The following is a 14138-nucleotide window of genomic DNA, read 5'->3' as shown; positions in this document are numbered from 1 at the left end:
CATTCCCACGCTTTCGTTTATACTTCATTTGATGGGAACACAACAGCCTTGGTTTGAACATTTTTCATTTCCTTCATTGTCTTCCAATAGACTCACTATGGAAGGAAGGCTTCAGGTCAAATTCGCAATAATTACTGACAAAATTAGATTAACTAGTAAATTAATTACGAAGCAACAGTTTTGTTTTTCTTTGCCATTTTAGACCCTGCAGACAGTTCTCTGTATATACTCCCATTTCATGACGCTCTTTCGTCTCACTTCTGTCTGCTCTCTGACTCGAGGCCTTACAGGATTAACGTTGTGACAGGAGGAGTGTGTTTCCATGGGAGAGCCCACTGTGGAAGGAGAAAATGTTTCTTGTTTGAAGTCTACATAGCTCCCATTCCTGGTGCCCAGGCCCTCCTAAAGGGGGATCAGCTCCAGATCCACTGACCATTTGATGCCCATAGCATGGAAAACTAAACTGTATTTATATATATATATATATATATATATATATATATATATACATATACATATATAATAATAATGATAATAATTTTATTTAAATGGCACTTTTCATGTCAGTGGCAGCTCTAAGTGCTTTACAGACAGGTGATAAAACATAGTTATACAAGAAATCATTAGTATTTATTTAGAATCAGAAGAAAATAATAAAAAAGGTCAAATTAGGAAATAAACATTAATAATAATTTAAAGAGATACGTTTTTAGGTGCTTCTTAAAAGTGAGCACTGAGCTTGACTATCTAAAAAAAGGTGAACTGAGCTCCACAGTTTAGAACCAAAATAACTTTTACAGAGGGTGTCTGTAGAACGCCACTATCTGCAGATCTTAGATTACATGCGAGAACGTAAACAGACAGACACTCTGTGATGTGTCTCACATTTTGGTACTCAGGTTTTGGAATAAAGAACTTGTTTATGTGGTAAATAAACATTATAAACATGTTAAACTTTCAAAATATACTGTCTATTCTTGGAAACTTTACTATTTTTGAATTCATTGTTTTTTTATATCCACCTATTCTGACTATAGCAGTTTAGCCCCGCCCATTAATTCGGAAGTTCATCAGACTGAACTGCTTTTTAAACAATTAGAACTGTGCACTGCTGCCAATCAGAACAGAGGTCATTTACAAACATCAGTCTTAAAGCTGCACCATGTAAGATTTGGGGGTTTGGAGACCTCTCTGGTGGAAATGTGTAATTGCACGCAACATGCAGAGAAATGTTTGATTATGACAGTTGTGTTTTGGACTTCTTCCTTGAGTGGATGAATCTGATGATTGAGAGGGCGTTGAAATACAGGGTGTCCCAAAAAACTGACATCATTTGAGATGTGAGTATCTGAGTAACTGCATGTCCTGGCAAACGAAATTAAACAGGCTTCATGTTGAACAATACAAGATTTATTTATCAAAACTCGAACAAGAAATTCAGAGGGATGTAGATTTTATAACCGATTTCACAGCTTCACAAATGTAATATCTTCTGATACTGGTGGTCGTCCAGATCCCTCTGTCCTGCACAGACAGCCTTCCTCTTTGAGTTTTTTGTGCCATGTCCAGATCTGCTGTCCAGTTGGTGCGTTTTTATTGAATTTTCTCGAAAATGCTGCTGCACACTCTCATTTGACTGTGTTTGAGCATATTCTAACACACACAATGCCTTTTCACTTCTAGTGAACGCCGTTCTTCAACCTGAACAAAAACATTCAAAATTAAACTGGGTTAGTTTTTACACATTTTTTTTTTTTTTATTTGAGATCATTTGAGGGAGAATTGGCTGTTATTAGACTACGAAATGGTGTAAATCTTTTGGGACACCCTGTATATTCAGAGAACTCATGGAAAAGGATCTGTCTTACTGTAAGGATGTAAGACCTTGCATCAAAGGTACAGTAGGCACAGTAACAAAAACAGCCTGTTTTATTCTAAGGGATTAGAAGGAAAATAGTCATGTAAAATCAAATTTGACTGCTTTTTGTATATGAACCCACACAAATGAGAATTCTTCTGTGTCTGACAAGACAATTAATAATGATAGTGACTTAGAGTTTAGCTAGATTTGATGGACAAGCAGTAACAGCTGTGTGCATATGCACAACGAAAGGAAGTTGGCAATATTGTGGATGATTTAAACAAAAGATGTTTATATTTCCCCAGAAATTGTTCCATCTTTTGGTTTATCACACCACAAACCCGCGATGACGATGGACCCCTTAAGCTTAGTCTTGGATTAAATTCTCCCAGGAATACCCTCTCTAGTGTAGTGACTACTGATGTGCAACAATATTTATAAATGTCCTAATGACCAACAGTGGACACGGGTTAAACGGCATGCCTTGGAAATTGCCAAATCCCATTCTTACTCACACCAAAATCACATGATAAAGCAAAATTGTGAGCCAGCACTACGAGAATGGAAATGAAAATGGCGCAAGAGAGAAGAATGGCCTCGGCTAGCCCTTTGCTCCATTTATCCACTGGGTTACTGGTCAGAAACTACAAACGACCCTTCCACTACTTGATGTTAATGTCGTACGCACAGTAGGGCGTCCCCACTCCCCTCAGGGTGTGTAAATGATTTAGCAAAAAAAAGTGAGTCACTTCCATCCTCTAGAAACTTCTCTGAGCGTGATCAGCAGGCAGGGGCAGGGCTCCACGAGAGTGAAAGCGGGAAAAGAAGTAGCAGTTAAGAACACCGCAGGCTGACCGTTATATTTTCCCTCAGCGTGGATTAGTCATCACAGTGTGGTCAGTGGCACGCCGCCCCGCTCTTCTGGCATCCTCCGTTTTAATTTAGGGAAAACCCAATGGAATGTTAACCATGGTTACCATGGTGACCCGTAATAAAGGTTCCTAAATTTGAGCGGCTCCATGGAAACCAAACTTTGGGTTAAACCGGGAAGTTAAGTGTCTCCATATGTTAACAGCTCATTCACTCCTGCTACCAGTATAGATTCAATGCGCTCAGGACTTCCTCATGTCTGTTACACCATTCTTATTTCATACTCTTTAATAGGCATCGTTCAAACCACAGAAACAGAACAGAATCTGAATCCTGTGATTTCAGTTCTTAAAGTGTTTATGTCCTGCAAAACATCATATTATTATATGACCGTAAAAAGAACAAATAGGTAATGTGCCAAAGGCCCAATGCAAATTGACCCTAATGATCTGTTTTCACAAGTCACAAAATATCTTACTGTTATTAAGAAGGAGCAGTTCTCATTCTTTATGCGTTGTATTGCGATCTTTAACTGCTTCCAGTATGTATTAGTGAAGAGCACACACACAAATAATATTCCAGCATATATTAGTGAAGAGCACACACGTAAATAATATTCCAGTATGTATTAGTGAAGAGCACACACATAAATAATATTCCAGTATGTATTAGTGAAGAGCACACACGTAAATAATATTCCAGCATATATTAGTGAAGAGCACACACATAAATAATATTCCAGCATGTATTAGTGAAGAGCACACACACAAATAATATTCCAGTATGTATTAGTGAAGAGCACACACATAAATAATATTCCAGTATGTATTAGTGAAGAGCATATACCTTAATAATATTCCAGTATGTATTAGTGAAGAGCACACACATAAATAATATTCCAGTATGTATTAGTGAAGAGCACACACACAAATAATATTCCAGTATGTATTAGTAAAGAGCACACACATAAATAATATTCCAGTATGTATTAGTGAAGAGCACACACATAAATAATATTCCAGCATGTATTAGTGAAGAGCACACACACAAATAATATTCCAGTATGTATTAGTGAAGAGCACACACATAAATAATATTCCAGTATGTATTAGTGAAGAGCACACACATAAATAATATTCCAGCATATTAGTGAAGAGCACACACATAAATAATATTCCAGCATATTAGTGAAGAGCACACACATAAATAATATTCCAGCATATTAGTGAAGAGCACACACATAAATAATATTCCTGATTACTGCCACACCTGTTCTCAATCAAGAAATCACTTAAGTAGGACCTGCCTGACAAAGTGAAGTAGACCAAAAGATCCTCAAAAGCTAGACATCATGCTGCGATCCAGAGAAATTCAGGAACAAATGAGAAACAAAGTAATTGAGATCTGTCAGTCTGGAAAAGGTTATAAAGCCATTTCTAAAGCTTTGGGACTCCAGCGAACCACAGTGAGAGCCATTATCCACAAATGGCGAAAACATGGAACAGTGGTGAACCTTCCCAGGAGTGGCTGGCTGACCAAAATTACCCCAAGAGCGCAGCGACGACTCATCCAAGAGGTCACAAAAGACCCCACAATAACATCCAAAGAACTGCAGGCCTCACTTGCCTCAGTTAAGGTCAGTGTTCATGACTCCACCATAAGAAAGAGACTGGGCAAAAATGGCCTGCATGGCAGAGTTCCAAGACGAAAACCACTGCAGAGCAAAAAGAACATAAAGGCTCGTCTCAGTTTTGCCAGAAAACATTTTGATGATCCCCAAGACTTGTGGGAGAATACTCTGTGGACTGACGAGACAAAAGTTGAACTTTTTGGAAGGTGTATGTCCCGTTACATCTGGCGTAGGAGTAACATAGCATTTCAGAAAAGGAACATCATACCAACAGTAAAATATGGTGGTGGTAGTGTGATGGTCTGGGGCTGTTTTGCTGCTTCAGGGCCTGGAAGACATGCTGTGTTAAATGGAACCATGAATTCTGCTGTCTACCAAAACATCCTGAAGGAGAATGTCCAGCCATCTGTTCATGACCTCAAGCTGAAGCGCACTTGGGTTCTGCAGCAGGACAATGATCCAAAACACACCAGCAAGTCCACCTCTGAATGGCTTAAGAAAAACAAAATTAAGACTTTGGAGTGGCCTAGTCAAAGTCCTGACCTGAATCCGATTGAAATGCTGTGGCATGACCTTAAAAAGGCGGTTCATGCTCAGAAACCCTCCAATGTGGCTGAATTACAACAATTCTGATGAGTGGCCAAAATTCCTCCACAGCGCTGTAGAAGACTCATTGCCAGTTATCACAAACGCTTGATTGCAGTTGTTGCTGCTAAGCGTGGCCCAACCAGCTAGTAGGTTTAAGGGGCAATCACTTTTTCACACAGGGCCCTGTAGGTTTGGATTTCGTTTTCCCTTAATAATAAAGACCTTCATTTATAAACTGCATTTTGTGTTTACTTGTGTTATCTTTGTCTAATATTTAAATTTGTTTGGTGATCTGAAACATTTAAGTGTGACAAACATGCAAAAGAATAAGAAATCAGGAAGGGGGCAAACACTTTTTCACACCACTGTATATATACATATCTGCACCATATGCCATGCCTCTCTGTTAAAAAGGGACAAACTGTTATTCTGTAGTTGCTGTTAATGTTGTTGTAACTTATTTTTACTTAAAAAATCAAACATGTAATTTGACCAGAGGTGCCCAAACCTTTACATTTAACTGTGTACATAAAACTGTATATAGCCCTACTTAAACAGACAATAAAGCATTCCACCTGAAATTCCTCCTTGTGTCCAGCCTAGTTTATAGTGAGAAAGGGCAGACAATTAACCTTTGGTAACCAATTACCTCCGGAAGGGTCTTTCATTACACATTGAATAGGGGGAGAGGAAGAGGGGCAAACGTCTATGGTCCCTCAGTTCAGTCAAGGGTCACAGCACAAGCTGGTGAGAAACAACAGAATTCTGCTAAAAGAAATGAGACATAAATACCTTATTTGTGTATTTCGAGTAATTTCTTGTCATAGTTTCCACTTTGGGGTTTAGTAACCCACAATTCGTAATATAAGTTCCCTAACTGTTTGGTTCTAGGAAAGATGCTCAACTGATATATGTGACATTGAGTGGAGGTTCTTTGTATTCTGAAAAGGCTCTTTACACTCCCACATCTCATTTACAAGTATGGTTCTTTAAACAACCATCCATTGAAAGGTTCTTTAGCAAACCACAGTGGTTCTTCTATGGCAGAGGTGTCAAACTTAACCAGTAAAAGGGCCACATTTAAAAATCTCCTCAAAACTGTGGGCCGGAGGAAAATGTTTTTATTTCATTTTTAATTAATGTTGTGCTGTAAACCGAAACGGATGTTGTTTATTCAAAATATGCAAAAACTTCAACAGTAGTAGACCTTTAAATGTCCCCAGGTGCTCGGCCATTTAAACCTACCTATTTGCTCAAACTAGACACCTGGAATCCTTTCTTTGCTTCAAGTTCGTTAAGACTTGGGCTCAGTTTCCGAGCTGAGCTAATTTTAAGTGTTTATGTTGATTGAACTGCGGCTGCAATGCATTTTGGTGATATGAACTGTGTAGAATTGTGTAGAATTGAGGTGTAACCACTGTCCCATAGACTGTTGTTGGGGTAGGAGAGTCGGGGCACATTACACTGCAGTGCATGCTGGGGACTGTAGTGCAACACATTGTGAAACAGGCTAATATTCACTGAAAATTTAAATACTTTTGTGGGCCAGATAGGATTGTGTGGTGGGTCTGATCTGGCCCGCGGGCCTTGTGTTTGACACACGGGTTCTGTGGCATCACTCCAAAAAATTCTTTACACTTTTCTAATACATGGAACTGCATAACTTCATTCTCAGTGCTTCTCCTCATTCAGGAAACTCTGAAGCTTCATAACTCAACTTACAGACTACCTGCATATTACAAGCAACATATTAAAATAAATATATACAGCCATATGCAAAAGTGTGAATGTGACCCCCAGACAGATGACATGCTTACAAGTTCACACATCATCTACAGAGAAAACATCTAAATGTGCCATTTTTCTGTAAATTTTAGTGCACAATTTCTGTTTATTAGCAAAGATTAACATAAAATATAAACATAAAACATTTAATGTGACATAACTTTTACACTTTATTTTATCTTTTCCTAATATGTTAAATTTAGCAAATAAAAAGTAATTGTGCTTTAAAATGTGCAGAAGTGTGTTCTTTGTAGAGGATGCGTTCACTTATTTTACTTCGGAAACCAACAAACACGTCATTTGACCGAACTTTTGCATTCAACTGTAAGTATCTGCAACAATATTGGTTTTATAGGGTCGAAAACATTGATTTCAAACTTTCGAGCTGTGATTCTAAACTTCACAGCGGCCAGAGCATCAAACAGCAAACAAATACACATCAGTAGGGCTAATGTAACTGTAGGACGTCCATTTGAGTCTTAGTGGGCTCATTTAAGTTGACGATGAACCAAGAAGAGTGGATTAGGAGGCAATATTCAGACTGATATGCCTCCCAAATTCTCTGTTTATGTGTGTGCAGTCCAACTTGTAGTGAACACAAAGCAGAAGCTTTTGAATTCTTTGGTCAGATTAGTGCTGAGTGAGTGGGAGACGTACAGACAACCTGCTCTAGCGGTGGAATGTATACGGAGGCTGGAGTAAGAGAGTCCAGGGGTTAAAAGCCTCATTTATCTCATGATGCTGACAGATAAGAGACATAGAGGTCAAATGTCACATCTGACTATTCAATTGTCTGTCCAGTGTCTGTATGTTAGCTATATGGACTACTCTACCAAACAAAACTGCGGTCCCACAGTAAAAAAAGGGTTAAAAAGCATTCAGATCTTATATTTACAAGGATTGTGTTATGATCTATTTAAACCTAAGGCATTACTTGAGATAATAAAAAGCTAAATATATACAAAATCTTGTACTTTCTATTGGGAGGTGAATTTCAACAAAATACTTTTTGTTTTTATCTTGTTTTTTTTAAAAAAGATCTTTTTCATTTCTTGTGAAGTGAAAGATTTAGATTTCACATGAGTTTGATTTTAAGTGCACATGGCTTGTACGACCTCTGTGACAGCACCATTAATGCTGAACAATATATCGTCGCTGTCCAAAGAGAAACGTGTATCTCCATTTTTGGCGATTTTTAGTTTTCGGTATTATTTTAGCACAGTGGCTGTCCTTTACATTGTGAGAAGATTTCATGATGAATGGACCAATAGCAATACAATAAATTACTTGGAATAAAATATCTTCTCAGTGACTTACATTAAAAGTGAAGACCATTTTTGCTTTCTCCTGCAAAGTTACCGTTTTGGAGATGCAACATATGCTGCCATCCAGACAACGTCTTTTTCAGAGAAGGCCTTGATTATTTCAGCAAGACGATGTTAAACCACATTCTGCATGTATTACAGCAGCATTGCTCCGTATTAAAAGAGTCTGGGTGCTAAACTGACCTGGCTGTAGTCCAGACCTGTCACCACTGATAACATTTGGTGCATTATGAAACAAAAATATGACAAGAGAGACCCGAACTGTTGAGAAGCTAAAATGCTATATCAGTAAAAAATGCTAAAACATTTCAATATCAAAACCACAGCAATTGGTCTTTTCAGTTCTCAAACTCTTTTTTTAAATGTGCTGCTGGCATCAATTCAAAATACATATGTATTTTTCAAAAAACAATAAAATTACTCAGTTTCAACATTTAATATGTTGTCTGTACCATTTCAATTAAATATATGGTTTACATGATTTGAATATCATTGCAAATCTTTATCTGTTTTTATTTACATTTTGCACACAAAGTTTGTAAACAAAGTTGTTCAGAGTGGTTTGAGGTGAAATGTTTGATTCTAAAGAAACTTACAGAGAATCGTTCACAATGGCACTGATAGGAACCAGAAGTCCAAAGCATTTAATGGCTCAAAAAGTTCTCTCATAGTTCATACATAAAATTATAAATGTGCTCAAGACACTGTTTTGTGGTAGTTATGAGATACAGTTTAGGTCTAGAACACATTTTAACCCCATTCATGGTGAAATACACGTAGGGCATCGTAAGGTAAAGTAGTCCACAAAGAAAACGTGTAATAATATGCTAACATGGCTATATTTGCATTATGGACATTGCAACTTATGGTCCTTATTAGCACCACTGTAAAGAAATCCCTGTCAGTAGGTCAGTAAGTGTCTCTACAATCCACCATTTCACATAAAGCTAATCTGAATTACTTTATCTACATATAAAGTAATTATATATAAAGTTCACATTATAGGCTCAAATAAAGTGTTAATTCAGTACTAGTGGTTCAGACATGTGTTTAAGTTCTTTTATTCTTCTCACTAACCCTGTATTTTATTTATTTTTTTTCCCTGCTGCTACTGCTCCAGGATTAAATTGCAGTCTTCTCTGGTTCCTACTGAGTCTAATCTATTCTTTTCTGCCTTTCTTCCTGAAAGGAGTTATTTCTTTCACAGCTCTCAGTAAAATAAAAAGCAAAGGAATTTGGGAGGTGAAGGAGGTATTGTATTACCACTAGTGTAGAGAGATCAGAGGCTGACAACAATCTGTTAATGCCATTTCCCGAACGCACCCTTCAAATCAAACATTTAGCTGGAAGTTAATGCTGCAATAAACATGAGATCAAACGAGGTGGGAGTAACAGAGGCATTAGGAAAAGGTGAATTTGTTTAAAAGACAGTAGGTGTTAGAGAAAAGCTGGCATGGAAGATAATTTAATGGCTCCTTACAGCTCTCCGCCTGTTTGTGTGTGTGTGTGTGTGTGTGTGTGAGTGTGTGTGTGTGGAGTGCTAGAAATCAGCACCCTCTTATGGTCATTCCTCCTCACAGAAGCACTGACCAGAACTCAATGGGTCAAGAAGTTGTTGACTAAACCACTGAGTGACTAGTATCATGTTCACACTCTTTCACACCTTGACAGCTTCACAGTTCACTGCAGAGCGGTCAGACACACACAAACACCCACATGTACACTACAACACCTGGGTTTGACGCTAGAGCCTGGGTCTGGGTGCATAAAACACCTTAAGCACCTGCCTTAAGGTAAGATTTATCCTTACCCAAGAGAATTAGGAGTTAAGGGTGTTAAAATCCCTCCGTCGATGCGGGGTTTACTACAGAGACTGAGCTTTTACTGTAACAAAATTCCAGACAAACTGTTAACTAACTATAAGCAGCAAACATAGCTAAGTACTGAAACTAACTAACTCTTCTGAAATCAGTTCTGATGTCCTGTTGCCCTTTTCAAAATGATAAATGAACTGTTCAGGTTAATCATCTGCAAAGACAAGTATCTTCCACTCGCTGGACAACCCACAGTGGAAGTAAACTTAAAAACATCTCCAATAGTCAGTGCTGGTTCTACCTAATAAGCAACATAAGCAGCTGCAACTAGGGCCCCATGGACACCAGGAGGCCCCCTAAACACTTCCGGATTATTACTGTACCATTATGTTGTCAAAGATGCTGGAGTGAGGACAAAAGAGCAATCAGTTAATCTCTTAAAATCCCAGGCTTGTTACATACTAAGGCTTGATATTCAGTAACTACGTGGTCTTCAGTGCAAACTGGCTGAGCTATTCTTAGTGTCTCAAAAAGAGTGTACACATCTGAAGCTGAAAAAACGAAAGAAAAAGAGAAGATGGGGCGAAAAGGCTTGAAAATAAAGGTTTGGTTTTTTGTGTTGTTAACATTATGCATTTGTTTCGGCTTGTAGTTGCACAACGAGAAGTAGTGAACGTGGGTTTATGTGGTTATAGACGTTTTATGATGTTGACATAGTTTAAACTTTGCCAAAGACACAATGTGTCACTGATTGCAGCACCAGTCTCACGAACAGTGTTTGGGATAATACAGTACAAGGTAATGTTACTGTAATGTGGTAACTTTTTTCTGTAACAAAGTAGCACAACACGTTTAAACTCTTGTTATCATATTAGTCTGGTTCCATCCACAGTCTCCCACACTTGTTAATTAACTTCTTCAGAGGTCCTTGATTAGCTAGATCAAATGCACAAGCGTTACGTAAGACGGAGGCGGCGTGTTAGATACAGGTTGGAACAAATCTCTTCAGGAAAGTAGATCTCCAGGAGGAGGGTTGGTGGCCACTTGGCTACATATTATGTCCAAATGCAAGATAATATTTGACATGCAGCCTAATTGGTCAGATTCTAAGATGTGATAGCTGGACTACATCAAATTCCTGTAAGCTATTCACTAAGCACTTTATTAGGAACACCTGTGCACATACTCATTCATGCAATTATCTAATCAGTCAATCATGTTGCAGCAGTGCAGTGCATAAAATCCTGCAACCATCCAAATGGGGAAAAATGTGATCTCAGTGATTTTGACCATTGCATAATTGTTGGTGTGAGATGGGCTAGTCTGAATGTTTCTGCTTATCTCCTGGGATTTTCACACCCAACAATCATTGGAGTTCACTCAGAATGGTGTAAATAAAGTCATCCAGTGGGCAGTAGTTCTGTGGACGAAAATGTCTTGTTGATGAGAGAGGTCAACAGAGAATGGCCAGGCTGCTTACAGCTGAAAGAGAGACTTCAATAACCCAGATAACCACTTTATACAATTGTGGTGAGCAGAAAAGCATCTTAGAACCTGCAACACATTGAACCTTGAGGTGGATGGGCTAGAACAGCAGAAGACCATGTTGGTTCCACTTCTGTCAGCCGAGAACAGAAAGCTTCAGCCACATATCAGGGAGCTGATCAAGGCTTAACAGTTGAAAACTGGAAAAATGCAGCCTGGTCTGATCTCAATTTTTGCTGATGAACACAGATGGAAGGGGAAGACGCCAACAGCATGGACCCAACCTGCTTTCTGGACAGTCCAGTCTGGTAGAGGTGGTGTAATGATGTGTGGAGTGTTTTCTGGCCACACTTTGGACAAAGTCATCATCACTTGAATGACAGCCTATTTGAGTATTGTTGCTGATCATGTTTATCCTTTCGTTGCCACAGTTTACCATCTTCTAATGGCTGCTTCCAGCATAATAATGCACCATGTAACAAAGCAAAACTCAACTGCTTCCATGAATGTGACAATTTCATGAATGTGACAGTTCAGTGTTCTTTAGTGGCTTTCCACTTTACTGCATCTGAATCCGATAGAACAACTTTGGGGCGTGGTAGAACGGGAGATTCGTAGCATTAAAGTGCACCTGAAGAATCTTGAATCTCAAAGGAATGTTTCCAACATATTGTGGAATCCATGCCATGAAGAACTGAGGCTATTTTGAGAGCAAACGGAGGCCCTACACAGTATAAGTATAGTGTTCCTAATAAAGTGCTTGGTGAGAGTATGTAAGTAATGCATATCGCTGCTGTTGGAACAAAACCTCTCCATTTTTGTTATTTTTCAGTTTTTGTCATAATTTGTAAATACCTGCTGTCCTTCATGTACATTCTGGAGATAAAAGGTTTTGTTCCGACAGCAGCGATATACTTGTAATCTTGGTCAATCTGACAAGTATTGAAAAAGCTGAGCTGAACCTCATATTGTGACAGGTTTATGGGTCCGTCTGTAAAGCAAAAGGCTATTATTTTTTGGCAGAAGGAACTGCAAGTATTGTGATCAAATGTTTACCAGTTTTTAAAAGATATGTATACCTTACATTCCTCTCTGGTGCAGACAAACATAGGTAAGTACAATCAAGGTTACAGTGAATGCAAGTACAAATGGGAACTGCAAATATTAAAGCACATTTTATACAACGTTTGGGACTTCTTTGCCTCTTTACTTTTTTCTGTATAGAACTTTCTCTATAGAACTGTTGTATGAAAGCAATGTAACTCACAATGCCATGTGTTATCATGAATAACATCTCAAGTGTGATCAACTACGACAGTCATCTTCAGCTTGTACCTGCAATCAAATCACAATCATGATATTTTCCGCAATATCACGTTCCCTCCTGTGTTGTAATATCTAAATCTCTACCTTTACAAAAATAACAAGCAGTCTTTTTCTTCCTTCATAGGAAAAATATTCCAACATGACCTTTCCTCAGAATTATAGAAGACACTTTGATTTAAGGGGTTTTGTTTTTATCCATATTCAGACACATTGAGCAGTGGTGCTTTTCCGACATCTCCAAGAAGACATTACTGAAAAGTTGGCCAAACTTAAACAATTGTTACGTGCTAGAGGAAATACTTTGAAAGCTAGTCTGATTGAATGCAGTCCTGTGAGAACACTTTTTAAAGCTTTTGTATGAAAGAAGTTATTTGCTGTACTCATATTATTGCAAAAAAACAACCTCAAGTGCACTTTTATGCAGCTTCAGAGAACCGAAAATAAAAAGAGAAAAGCAGAAGCTGTTCTCTGTAACTCAATAGGGGGGTTATTGTCTTTTTCCTGACTGATCCGAAATGAAAACGGCACTGCTGGCCAAGTCACATAGCAGGGAGTTCGGGGGTCAAATTTTTATAATGCCCCTGGATGACCAACATCTTGTCCTTCTCATTGGTCGGCCTGATCAGAGGCCTGCTGTAGTTCAAATATGACCAAAAAAGGGCTTTTCAGAGCTACTGAGAGTCCTGCTCCCTCCCACTACTCTGAGGCAGGAGGAAATTACTGACTTGTTATGGGGCACAAGGGAGGAATGTTGCAAATACAGTGAGGTATTAGCACAAATCCCATAAGAGGACGATGCCAAGTCTCAGGGATAGAGAGAACGTAATCCACCAAGAGAGGACACTAGAGCATAGCCCTGTTTTACCTAGCAGAGGGGTGGAGGACAGACCACCTCAGTAAAGTATGATGACATAAGCACATGAAGAACAGCTGGGTGGTCTCAGGTAATGAGGGTGTCCACAGCTAACAATCTGCAAGTTTCATCTCGTCGTCATGGTCTCCGTTTCCGACAGTAAACATGATTTGAGGCATGGCTGTGCCAACAGATTCCCATCCAAACATGTGTAATTTTTTACCTTCCATAGGTAAAGAAACAATTATGGTGTCTTAAACAGTGCTGATAGTTTTATCCACCTTATTAAGACAGCTTTTACTGATCGTTTCAGCTGTGTAATGTATTGTGGTATTTCATACAATGTCAGAAATCACTTAAGCAAATTTATTTGAATACTTAACAACTTGACATAAGCTGCGCTCCAAAGCCTAAGCTGCGTTTCTCGGCCACTACGTCATAGAAATGCAGCCTACGTTCAGAGTGATTTCAAAGGCGCAACTGATGTATCCTTCCGGGCCTTCAGTTACCCACAGTCCTCACACGAACGACACAAAGTTAAAACAAATAAACACCATGAAAATGATGAAAACAGAGCCATTGGAGCAGAGCTTGTTTTAAA

The sequence above is a fragment of the Colossoma macropomum genome, unplaced genomic scaffold, assembly GCF_904425465.1.
Source record: "Colossoma macropomum unplaced genomic scaffold, Colossoma_macropomum, whole genome shotgun sequence".
NCBI classification, from domain to species: Eukaryota; Metazoa; Chordata; class Actinopteri; order Characiformes; family Serrasalmidae; genus Colossoma; species Colossoma macropomum.
Note: the sequence above shows the minus strand (reverse complement) of the source record.